This window comes from Sorex araneus, chromosome 8, assembly GCF_027595985.1.
Source record: "Sorex araneus isolate mSorAra2 chromosome 8, mSorAra2.pri, whole genome shotgun sequence".
NCBI classification, from domain to species: domain Eukaryota; kingdom Metazoa; phylum Chordata; class Mammalia; order Eulipotyphla; family Soricidae; genus Sorex; species Sorex araneus.
The window spans coordinates 23,360,313-23,372,932 of NC_073309.1; the positions used below are offsets into that span (position 1 = coordinate 23,360,313).

The window sequence follows — 12,620 nt, forward strand, 5'->3', positions numbered from 1 at the left end:
CTCCAGGTGGAGAAGTCAGTGCGTGTTAGGAGACCCTAAGCCAGACTTGCGCAGGGCCTGACAGGGAAGCAGCTGGCCCAGACGTATCGGCACGTCTACGCCACACATCTGTGAGAGAATTCTGGAAAAGCAACGAGCGCCATCCCATTCCTGAGCCCTTCTTACTGACTGTCCTTCACGCTGCACCAAAAAAAAAAAAGTCACAGAGTACCTAGAACAATAGCCCCATTTCCAAGATTTTAAGCACGGGATGAAGAAAGTGTATGAAGGAGGACTCACCTGGACCCAGAGGGAGCACCATGGAGCGGCCACCCGAGGAACACATGGCTCCCAGATGCCTTTCCTCCTCCTCCTCCTCCTCTACCAAGGCCTCAAACCGGGCAGTGAGCACAGCTGCGCGCGGAGAAGCAGGCCATGGTGGGGGCCACACAGATCGCTGGGGGTCCCACTGCCAAACCAGCTCTGCCCCTCTGGCGGCCGGCACACTGCCTTCTTGCCTGCCCCCGGGAACAGGCTGCAACTGGTCAGTGCAGCCATTGGAGACTCGTAAGGGCCCCTGGGAATGAGTAAATAAGGGTGGTCGTCTGGGTGCTGGTGGAGACACCCCTCAGGAGACCCACCTCCTTCTCCGGCCACGCTGGCCCGGGGGCGGCTGTGACAGGCTGAGGGCAGAGAGCGCCCTCCGGTACAGAGCAGGAGCCGGGTTAGGGCGTGGCCGATGCAGCAGGGCGCGCACTGCAGTAGCCGCGCTCCGGGCCGGGGGCAGCAGAGAAGCCCGCAGGGCAGGCTGCCAACCACTCTCAGAGGGCTGAGGCGGCCTACTGGGGGAGAGCAAGGGCACACACACACACACACACACACACACACACACACACACACACAGAGAGGCAAAAGCTGGCCCGCCTAGCTCTGCAAACGGAACAGGGTGCCCAATGACGCCAGGTCCCAACGTGCAGCACAAGAACCCCCTCCACACTCGGAGGGAAGAACAGACTGAAAGTGAACCCCGTGGCTTTTCTGTGTTGGGGAAACTGCTCTCCATCTTGGAGCTGGACTCGTGCGGGCACGGAAACCGCACTGCAGCATGAACCGGCACCGCACCAACAATGGCCTCTGCTAGGGCGGCACCCCCTCCCGGCCCCCAAAACCCATGCAAAAGCAGTGGTGGGAGCAACCCAGAGACAGGAAAAGCATGCCTTCTCTGCTTCCTCAGACCGAGTGTCTGCTCCCCTCTGGGCAACAGAGACAAAAGACGGCCTGGGGGGCCGGGGGAGGGGGCGGGAGCCTGCCAGCCACTGGCAGGAGGGAGCGAGCCCGGCTCTTGTCGGCTTAGCAGGCACCGGGAGGCTGGGAGTCAAGACAATGTTTAGGAGCCACGTGTCGCATTAATTCCCTGCTGGCACACGGTGTCAGTCACTCCCTCTGCAGTGCAGCCCCCCAGCTTATCCTGACGGACCCAGCACCGGGCAGCAGCAAGGCCGCCACAGAACAGGGAGCTCTGGCGGTGCTGCAGTTCATTCAGAAATGCAGCCTCGCCTCTTTACTTATTTATTTATTTATTTTCGAAGATTCATTTGTGTGGGGACTATGAATGCAAACAAGAGACCTTTTTGTTGTTGTAGCTCCAAGTTGTCTGAAGTGGCAGTTATCACGGCACTTCTCTGCCAACAGTACTTGAGGTTTCACCCTTCGCTCCCCTCTAAAACCTTAATTAACTCGGGAAGCATTCTGACTTCACCCTGTCAGCGCTAAGGAAATACTGCAGAAGGCCACCACTCACCACGGTCCTCACCGGTACAGGAAACATGAAACACGGCCATAGTAGCAAACTGAAGCAACAGGGCGAGGCCATTTATTGATGCCAACTGTCTCACAGTGACAGGGAACTAGAGCCTTTCCCCCGCCCACGGACACTGCGGAGTCAGGCAGCCTGCATGGTGGGGTGGAAGGAGCGTCTGCAGGAAGTCACGCTAACGCTCAGACTTGTCCAGCCTGTCCCCGCGCCACTCCAGGGGACGAGCACTTCATCCTTCATGCAGAGCCAACACCCGGCACTGGGAAGCCCAATTCTTAGGCCTTATTTTTAAATGTTTGTTTACAAACGAGTTATCGCCTCAACACACCAAGGGGTGGCAAGCTCGGCTCAAGCAGACTCCTACCCCAGCGAGTCGAGCTGCGAGAGCAAAGCCAGACTGCTGAAAAACTCTATCCGTTGCATCCATCAGTCTCCAGTGAGCTCACGAGGAGAAAGAGACGGAGACAGACGGGGACAGAGGCACTGCACGTGACAGACAAGGAGTCAGGTGGCCGCGAGCTGGAGCAAAAATCAATTGCTATCCAGACAGATGACCTTGAGAAAGTTGTCTAATTACCAAATACCCTGTTGTACGTAACTGTAGAATGAGCTGGTTTCGTTACATAAACTCTAAGCCCTCTCGAAAATTCCAACTCTTGTGAGGTGGAAAACAGGTGGAAAGAAATTAACGTCAGCATGACTGTCGGCGGTAGCCTGCTTCCAAAGTCACACACACCTCGAGGTGATGGGAGGCGGTCAACCTGCAGCCCCCACGGAGAGTGAAGAGCCAGAGTGCAAGCCAGGAGCAAGGGTCAACTGTGTGTTTCTCACAGAACTGGTTTCATCTTGCCACCAAGAAGGAACATCATGCTCTCTGTTTCCCGGAAGTCCATACTACACCTTGTGAGAAACACATTTCTAGAATCTGAAGCGAAAGGTGGAGACAAGGGCTTTCAGAAGCAATAATGGAAATGATTTGCAAATCTTAAGCTCAGTAACTGCCTAAAAGGCAACATTCAGAATTAAGACTTCAGGAAAATTCAAAATTTTGTCTTCTATTAGAATTTTTTTTTTAAAAGGGGGGGGCTCTATATCATGAGACAATGCTTCTGGGAGGCTTCCCACCCGCCTGACAGGAAAGAGCCCACGAGGCTGCCTCTTGTCACAGTGCTCCTGGGGATGGACGCCATTTTCCTCCTTCCTCACGGCCATCTCAGTGCCACAGAAATGTTTCCTCGCGGCCTGGCCAACAGGCTTGCTTATCTACTTCATGGCACTGCTGGTCTCCAAAGGTTTGAGGGAAGTACACTTCGCACAGCCAAAAGAACCAGTAAGGCTAAGACTGTGAGAAAACCAAAGAGCTTCCAGACTGAAGAGACGCAGGTGTTCCTGCAAGTACCCGGAAGGAGAGCCACACTGCTAGCGGGCCAACCTGAGCGGGCCACAGTGGCGGCGGCAAGGAGGCAGGGCAGAAGGGAGATGCTGCCATCGCCCAGAGTATCAAGGACCCAGATTACATAAAGCCAGGAAAATTGAGGGGGGAAGGACCAGAATCACCAACCAAGTTTCAGCTTAAAATATCCAAGGAAAGCTTCAGGAGACCTATCATGCCTTTTAACCCAACATTTTATGCAAGCAAATCTGCAGTTAAAATGGAATTCCGAAACAATTATGTTGACATGTAACATCTTAAGCTGCAAATATAAGATTTACACATGATTTATGGAATCCACATAGGATTCTCAACAGCATTAGGACAATAAGCCTTCGTATTCAATGAAAAGGCTGACGTGAAAATCTTCCGCTCTAGTCCAAAAATGCCTGTTAATTGAAGAAAACAGCATTCAGGGAGTAAGATGAACAGCAGCTAAAGCAAAACCTCCCAGAGCGGCTGGCTCTTACTTTACACTTGGTATCGAGAGCAAAGGACTCCCAGATACCCACTACTGTGAGGGCTCAGCTCCTGAAACAACTACAAGAGCATTTGGAGCAAAAAACGTCATGGCAGTTTACTGTAAAATACACTTACTACCAATTATTTACGGTTTAGCGCCATTAAAAAGATAAGCACACAAATCAAAGTTTAATCTGCTGTTTCCTCTTAGTTACAGTAAAAAAGAACAAAGAAATAAGCCAAGTCAAATCCAATTATTTTAAAAATCAAGATTTCTAAGCTTACAATCACAAACAAGAGTTTTCCACAAGTAGCTTTGAAGTCACTCTATTAATTAAACAGAGGGCATTAGAAATTATCCTCATGGATGAGATTAAAAGCCTTAATCTACTGATTTTTCCAGGACCAAATCTTGCTATTTAAACACTTCTTTTTATGCATTTTAGCCAGTTATTATATACCTTCACATCTAAGAAGCATTTTCTTAAGAAAAAAAAATGCAGCAATTCTCTTCAGAAATGGAAAATCAACTGTGAAGAACAGTGAAAAGAAGCGAGAAGTCTTAGATAAGCAGGGTTGGGGCATCTTTCTCTCAGTTTCATCTTTGAAGAGCAATAAATTCATACCTCTCATTAACTTAAGTTACTAATGAAGGATGAATTTAAAGCATATGTTAAATTTATCCATAAAAACCTATATTTCAAGTATTTATCATGCTTGGTGACTAATACATACACACACACACCCAAATCCATCTAAGGATGTTACACCTTTAATATCTGAGAGTTCATTTTAATGTCCATTTTGCCCATTCAACCAAAGACAAATTGTCAGCCTCTTGCCGCTATATGAATACGAGAAATACTTACTGTAGACAAAAGGATTCCATTTTCTTCCTGGGCATGTTCTCCACCCTCCTAGAGAACTCTTCTCTGCAGTGTGCAAATTCATTCCCGACTTTGACAGTAACAAAGGTCTCGTGCCACAGGAGCCGGCGGGAAGGGAACGGCCCCGCGGCTGCCTGCAGGTCCCAGCCCACCTCAACCATGAGACAGCTAATTGTTAAAAATGGTGGCTGAGACATTTTCCATACATTAAATTAAGGAGCTCTGATGAAGGCGCTGGCATCCACCCACTTCAGACAAAGGAAAATAATTTGCAACTGTACCAAGGCATGGATAATTGAGTCATCGCCACACAGGGTTCATGTGTGAGGTTTCCTCCATCTTTACAACATGCAAACCACAGCTCATTGTCTCATCTCAGAAATCAATGCTTTGCAAAGCTTCACTCGCCAGAGTTTTAGAGCAATCAGAGGCATGGGCAGCCAGAGAGGAGAAAATTCTCAGAGTTCCTCTCTCCCTTCCAGGAGCAGCTCTCCTTCAGCTGCCCCCCACGCCCACCCCCCACCCCACCCCACCTGGACAGCCCCAGTTGCCTAATACAGAAAGTCCCACACCTCAGAAGTCAGTTAAATCTCTCAAGGAGGTGAGCAACATTCAAGCCCATGCTTTGAAGAGGTCCGGACCCCACAGGTCCCACGACACAGATACAGTCCTCGGGATAAAAAAGGACATGCACCGTTGTCCTGTTTAAGGAAAAACCAGCACGCTGCATTTAAACACTGAATGAAAAGCATTTTATTTCTGATACTAATCAAGGCATTAAAAGTGTTGTAGGCAACATTTATAATCTGGTTGCCCTCCAGATAATGCTGATACAACTCAGAGAAGTCTTCATTTCACACATACAGATTATTTTCTACATTAAAAAAAATCTGAATACACTTAAGGGACTCATACCTTTTTTGGAGGATGAATTTGTAAGAATTCTCAATTTAAACTGTCAATATTTTAATAATACTTCAGCATTAATGTAATTTAATGATACTTAAGAATTCACATCTTAGAATTTATTTCTTGCATTTAAAGTCTTATGAAAGAATATTTCCCATGAGAAATTCCAAATACCTCAAATAGTACTTTTTTCCTACAAGAAAATATAAAATGAAAAAAAAAAAAAGATTGAAAAAGGAAAAGAGAGGTCTGAATTCTTTGCTAAGGTCTCAGTCTCTCTCCCTAACGCCATGACAATCCCAAAGAAGAGCCCGGTTTTAGCACAGAAATTCTTTTCCACCTCATAGAAAAGAATGCTGCACTTAACAGTCATCCTTGGAACCCGACGGCAGGTCCACAGTACTTACTAAAGATGAAGCCTGCACAAGTCTGAAATAACCAACTATTTAAATCTTTCAGCAGACATCCTCTGCCCCACCCAATAGACTTTTTTTATTTTAAAGAAAACTATGAGATCGACAAAACACAAACCTGATCATTCCTAGAGGAATTGACTATGACATAAGCTAAAAGCCTCTGACTTTGTCTTGAACTGTAAAAACAAACCAAGACCCTGCGTGTGGGTACTGCAGCCACACGCTTACTGCTCTCCACAGCAGGGTGCACCGGCCCTGGAATTTCCTTACAGACACAGGGGGCCCTACCTGCAGCTGCCGTCAGAGGAGTTTCACACTGGCCGGTGCTGTTGGTCACTGCAGCTCTCCCAGACCTTCTATGTGGGCTGAGCGCGGCTGGAATCAGTGCTCAAGTTTTTCCCACTCCAAAGAGACAGAACTGAAGCGGGGAGGGGGGGCGGGGGAGGGAGGAGCAGGGCGGGTGTTGAGAAAAAGGGAGGAGTCCAGAGGAAAGGGGAGAGAGAGACAGAGACAGACAGAGACAGACAGAGAGATGGAGACAGAGAGAGGAGAGAGAGGAGAATACCCTGCAAATGTTGATATGACAGGGGAGCACTGGAGAGCCAATTAGACAATGAGATTGCAGGGCCTCCTTAAAAAAGGTGCGGATAAGCCCTGGGGCACCGCATCGGCATCCCCACCGCATCCCTGCTGCGCAGCACGAATTCGCAGAAGTCCGCCCGAGTCTTCAGTTTGAAAGCACAAACTGATGGGAGTAACAGTTTATAGGTTACAGAAGGGTATTTTATTGTTAACGGACTGTACCAAGTTAAGCTTTAAGAAGGGGTGAGACAACATGCAGGCAAGAAATGCTAGGATACCCCCTCCCCCGTCGAAGCCACTTCAATTACTCTGATGTGAATTTTTGATGACTTCCGACATCTTGCATGGCTAATAATCGCTTCAGCTGTCATGTTTGGTTAACGTGGAAAATGCCTTTGCTGCATTGTGATGCAGTGCTGTGGCCACAGATTGTAACACCAGTTGTGAGGCTGGTCCCTTAACCGAGCAGCAGGAATTTGCACATGCCACGATGCTAAAATAAATGGTAGTTAAAAGATTTTACACAGCCGCAGACAGCTTCTGCCATTTTAGCCTACAGCACGCGTAGATGCAGCAAATACCAGCGTCCCGGCTCCGGGTGCCCTTCCCACCCGCACTGTCCTTCACGCAGAATCACACACTCACCGCCCCGAGATGGGGTTAGAGGGCTGTGATGCTGCTTAGATAACTAGTCAGATTAATTACAGCTTTGAACAAAACTGAGGTTATTTGCATTTCAGGAATACACAGCCAATGAAACTGCCAGTGACACGGGAAGATGCAGACCTCTGATTAACATACGCCCGGCTTAACCGTCACTTTCCCGTGCAACACTCAGGGAAAGATGTATGATATGGGAGTCAGGAATACCCTCTGACTGCCGCAACTGCTGCTTTTAAAAGTGATCCTCAGAAAGGGAATTCCCCCCCTCTGTGTTTTAACGTATAACCTGAAAATTAAAGAAGACATTAAAATACTAACGTGTGTTTTTCCATTGTCACTAAAAGTGATTCAATGCAGCAAAGGGCTGTGCAATTCCAGACACGCTCCTGGAAAGAGCCAAGAGGAAACCACACCAGATGATTAAAGCCAGGCCAGGTGGTGGGTGCCATTATGGTGCAGATCACAGAAGAAAGACTGAGAGAAAGACCACTCCGTCTTCAGGAGCAGAACCCAGAAGCCTGCCCCCGTGCCGAGCAGATGCAGAGGTGAGGCGAGAGCAGCCGCATCTGCCGATTTCACGGCATGTTTGCGTGCAAGTGTTAATGCGGCTCCCTAGAATGTAGAATTTGCTCGAGGCTCCTGTTCATCTACAATCATTTTGACATTTAAAGAAGCTGAGTCAAGTTTTACGGACTTTGCCGCTTTGCAAAAGAAAACACTAATATTTCTTATATCAGAGCTTTGACCGAATTCAATGCTCAGCTGAAATGTTTCAGACTTATTAAAAAAATTAAACTAAAATTAAAAAGCCGGACAAAGATGCACGTACTGTCACACAAGCAGTGAACAGCAATGACTTACATTAGTGATATGAAAACCCAGTCCTGATTTCCTTTGTTTTTTATTCACACCGAGAGCACCAGAGGCATAATTTGGAGGTACAAGTGCTAACAACTACTGTGAAACCGCAGAGCTCTCCGGCTCCGGGTTCTGTCCGAGCATAAATCTAGCTGCACCAACGGAGCCGTCCGGTGCCAGGGCAGATGCCACAGGAGTTGCGGTCAGCACTCAGCGATTCAGGCTTCTCCGTGCCGGCCCCAGTACAAGGTAGCACTAGGCGGCTGAGAAACTGCACCAAGGGATGGGGGTGGAGGGGCCTGTGTGTGTATGTGTGTGTGGTGGGGAGCTTTGCAGGAACCAGGCTCAGCTTATGCTCCAATTACTGAACAAAAGGCTATCCTGAGGGACCCCTCTCTGAACCAGGGCGAGAAGCAAACTCTTTTGTCTCATCAGATACAGACCGGAGCATGGAGGCTACGCCCCAGGAGGAGTCTGCCTGGGGACGTCAGGGGAAGAAAGAAAAACACCCCGAAACCCAAGTGGGGTGAGAGTCAAGCCATTTCACTGAGGGGGACCCCTGAAGTTCACTACAGGGAGGACCAGGGTGGGGGAAGACACTTAACTCACTTAAACACCAATGAAGCGCCCGCACCGGTCAGCACTGAGACGCTCCCCTCCCCAGCACACACTGAGGGAATGGACTGCAAGCCACCCCGACCCCTTGCCCGGCTAGAGGAGCCGAGAGCAGGCGCAGGGGAAGGCCGGCCCACCCTGCATCCTCCAGCCCGGACTCCCGAGCCTGCCGACAGAGCTGGTGAACGCGCGGGAAGGGAGGCAGCTCGCGAAGACGCCTCTCCCCCGTCAGCAGTTACAGACAACGCGACCCATTCCAGGTCTACTTGGTACTTCAGTTTTAAGGTTGCGTGTGCGTCAAAGAGACAGGATACAGGTTACAGCATTTGCCTCCCAACACTGCAGAACCCACGTTCACATCCAGAACCACGGATGGGCCCCTGAGCACTCACAGGAGTGACCCCAGAGAGCAGAGCCAAGAGTACTGCAGGGTATGGCCCCCAAAGCAAAATAATAATAACAGTAATGAGGATAATAAAAATAAATCCTATGGCTTTATCTTATAGCCCCGAACACCAAAAACTAACACAGGAAGAGAAGATAACTAGTAGAATTAGCATTTATTAATATAAGATATAAAGGGCCTTCCTTATACAAATGCAGATTACCTGAGCTCTCTACCACAGAAGACTGACGCTGCTGAGCTCTTCAAAATCCTCTGTGCACGGCCCCATTCTGCAGTGCCATTTACTCAGATATGCACGCTACATAAAAACCCCAGATGCTCGAAGTGCAGAGGCAAATAGGTCTCACCGCCACCACAACCAAGGTGTATAAAAGTCTCTGTCAGAGAGAGAATTCTTTGTCAAGACCCTGAATGAACAGTTTGAGGCTCTTCGTGTTCCTGGAGCGAGCAGACGCCATTGGGCTACACTAGCACGTGACAGGGATAAATGAAGACATTACTGGCACCTGCTCGAGCAAATCAATGAACAACAGGATGACAAGTGACAAGTGACAAGTAAGTAATAAAGATCTCCAAATTTCCAGAGAGAGAGTCTACATTTTTCAGTGTTCCATATAAAATTTCAACAACACATGCCTTTACACTGTTCTTTACAATTCTATAGAAAAGTTCGCTGCTGTTGCTTCCATCACCTGATACAATCTCTTTAACTAATACCTTTTGCTTGGCTCTTGGTCACATCTGGCTGTACTCAAGGCCTACTCCTCGCTCTGTGCTCAGTGACCACACCTAGCAAGGCTTTGAGGACCATACAGGGTGCTGGGGATTGAACCTGGGTTGACCACAAGCAAAGCCAGTGCCATACCTGCTGTACTATCTCAGTCCCCACCCACCCCCATAGTCTTTTAAGGAATTCTCAGAATAGCACACTGAGAGTCATGGCAATATTTTTCCTGGAAAGCAAGAAACACTTCTGCCCTGTTCAAACAACCCGATTTGGGATTGGAGAGACGGTACAGGAGGTAAGGCACTCGTCTTGTACCCGAGAGACCATGGTTCCAATCTCCGGTATCACATACGGTCCCTGAGCAGCGCCAGGGGTCACTCCTGAGCACAGAGCCAGGAACAGGCCCTGCGTGTGTGTGGGGGGCTCACCAGGGGCTCTCGTGCGTCTCTTCTTCTCCATTCTTCCCTGCTTCCACCCTGGTCCCGGGCCTCATCCCTGGGACGGATTATTACAAATGTCTCTGGAATCTCGTGAGAGACTTCCACTGGCCAAACCCTTGTCTGCAAACACGCCCACTCCTGGCTCCTTTCCTTCTGACTCTCACCTGCCCGGGCTCACCCCACAAACAGGCACTTGCTCCTACCTCTGACCCCCCTCCCTGACTTTGATCTGGCCCCTACTCCCTTCCCTCTCACTTCCTGAAAGGCAAACAAACCATCCACTGCTGAGCGTCTGCCCAGTCATGCCTACTGCAGGGCCTTCCTCCGGACTCCAGCACTGCCCCCGCCTGCCGTTCCTCTCCTCTGACCCCCCACGCCATGGCAGATCTCGTCTCACTGCCTTCCGGTGTGGCTTGCCTGCCGCGGGAGTGTTTGTCTTGGCTGCCCGTGCGCATCCATGCCGACCACCCTCGGCGCTCGCCAGTGCTGTCTTCAAATGCTTCACGAAACCACTTCATTGATTTGGGGTTTTCTGTTCGCTTGTTTGCTTGGGCGAGGGGGTGGGGTGGTGGATGGGGACGGGGGCATACCTGGCGGTGCTCAGGGCACACTCCTGGAGGGGTGATCAAACCCCGGTCTGCCGCGTGCAAGGCAAGCACCTTGATCTGCATTAGGGGCACCAGGTGCACAGCCAGGTTGGGGAAGGCAACTTCTAAAAGGGGAACTCAATATTCTCTTGTTGTTTTAAATTCCTTTGGCTCCTGAGTTAACTGCAGCCCTGCACAGTGGGACAGATGCTAAGATGGTTCTTGGCCAGTACACAGAGACAGTAGGCTCTTTTTGTGACTAAGCACCATTACCAGCAGTATTCAATTCCCGAAGTCAGCTTCCTTCTCAGGGGCACGGCGAGCCAAGGAGGTTCAGGGGAAACGAGAGGGCCCCTGGTCACAGTCAGGAGTGCGGCATTCACAGCTGATTTGTCCTGGCAAATCAGCTGAGAGCTGGAAGACCCAACCTGCTCCTTTTATTTAATACCATTTACCTCAGTATTGTTTGAGGCGAAGAGTGCTAGATGTAGGTGGCCTTTGAAGGCCTCTGCCTTTGAAGATATCTGGCTTCATTCAGCAGTAAGCCAAATTAAAGTTCACTCTTTGTGGCCTGTGTACAAACTTCTCTATTCAGGGACTAGGCAACAGAGGGGAAAGAGACTTGCCTCTGCCCTGAGAAGCTGACGAGCCGCCTCGAGACTGGGCCCTGGTACTGATTATACACCAGAGCAGGCGGGAAGCTTGAAGCAGAGGCTGTGAAGGCTGTGACTAAGGACCTAGTGGAAGGGGGAGGAGCAGCCCAGAAACTCAAGAGGCGAGGCGCCCTCCTGTCCAGAGGCGTGTCTGCCAGCCTGGATTCTTGCAGACCAAGCTTTCACAGACCCCGTGGGGCACTGCACCAAGACAAGTGCTCGGCTGTGCCTACACCCGGCCCTCCTGGAATGTGGAGTCATGGATGGCGGATACAGACGGTTTCTAGGGTGCTTGCGCTGTGACCAACGTGCTCTACACTGCAGACGGACTTTGCACCTGCTTGATTGGAAACAGGACTCTTTTAAACAAATCCTATTTTAAACTCAGTAGGGAGGTGTTTTGGAAAGGAACACTAGAGTGACACTGTCCCACGGTCTCTGTCGGATATTCAGAGTTTGGATCTGATTATTCTCGAGTGGGGCCGTTATCTGTCGTTATTAAAGAGACGGCACAGAAGTCTTGATTTTCATGGCGCCGTACGTACCACATGTCTGCCATTTCTGCCGTCAGGAAATACTAAGGTCAAAAGCTGATGAAAAAAATTATAATACAAGATCCCTGAACAGAATGAAAAACTTTAAAAATTATCCGATCCTCAACAATTTAAACAAGGAAACAACAACTTATTTTGTAAACTGGTTACAATTTCAAATCCACTAACACAGAAAATAGTCCCCTGAAATTTGTCTATCGGGGGAAATTATACGCAGAATTCTATTTTATCATTAATCTCAATTACAAGTTGACAATGGCACTTCTCAAGGCAATAAATCAAATCTGGCATAAGGATGTAATAAAGTTTGCTTGGGGGTAGACCACTTTCCTTACAGCCTGGATTTAATCTCTGGTAACAACAACCAAAAAAGACTGCAGTGAAATGACACTGAAGAAAGCAAACCTGACCCCCAAAAGCCCAAACAAACCTAGACTACCCCATGTGAGAAAAAAAGTGAATTTGCAATGTAAGTGCCTCCCTGTCTGCCGGTTCCACAGGAAGAGGTAACGGGGAAGACGCCGCATGTGTCCTCGCCGACCCCTTCTCCCCTCGGTCAGAGGAGACCACCAGGCCAGGGAGACAAGGGTCCTGCCTGGGCTGCAGAACTCAGGCTGCCTACAAACACCAGGCC

The 12,620-nt window shown here is 49.3% G+C and overlaps 1 protein-coding gene across 4 annotated transcripts in view; it reads right to left on the reverse strand.

Moving 5' to 3' along the window:
- Nucleotides 1–12,620, reverse strand: part of NUP93 (nucleoporin 93) — a 107,102-nt gene that overhangs the window by 48,164 nt on the left and 46,318 nt on the right. The window contains exon 1 of one of the 4 annotated variants that reach the window (XM_055146096.1): nt 6,190–6,619. The exons of 1 other annotated variant lie outside the window; for it this stretch is intronic. The gene's annotated coding sequence lies outside the window, so the exon portion shown is untranslated. Of the gene's footprint in view, nt 1–279; nt 360–4,558; nt 4,669–6,189; nt 6,620–12,620 lie in introns of those variants that run through there. 2 more of the 4 variants (XM_055146097.1, XM_055146098.1) reach the window with 2 other exon arrangements.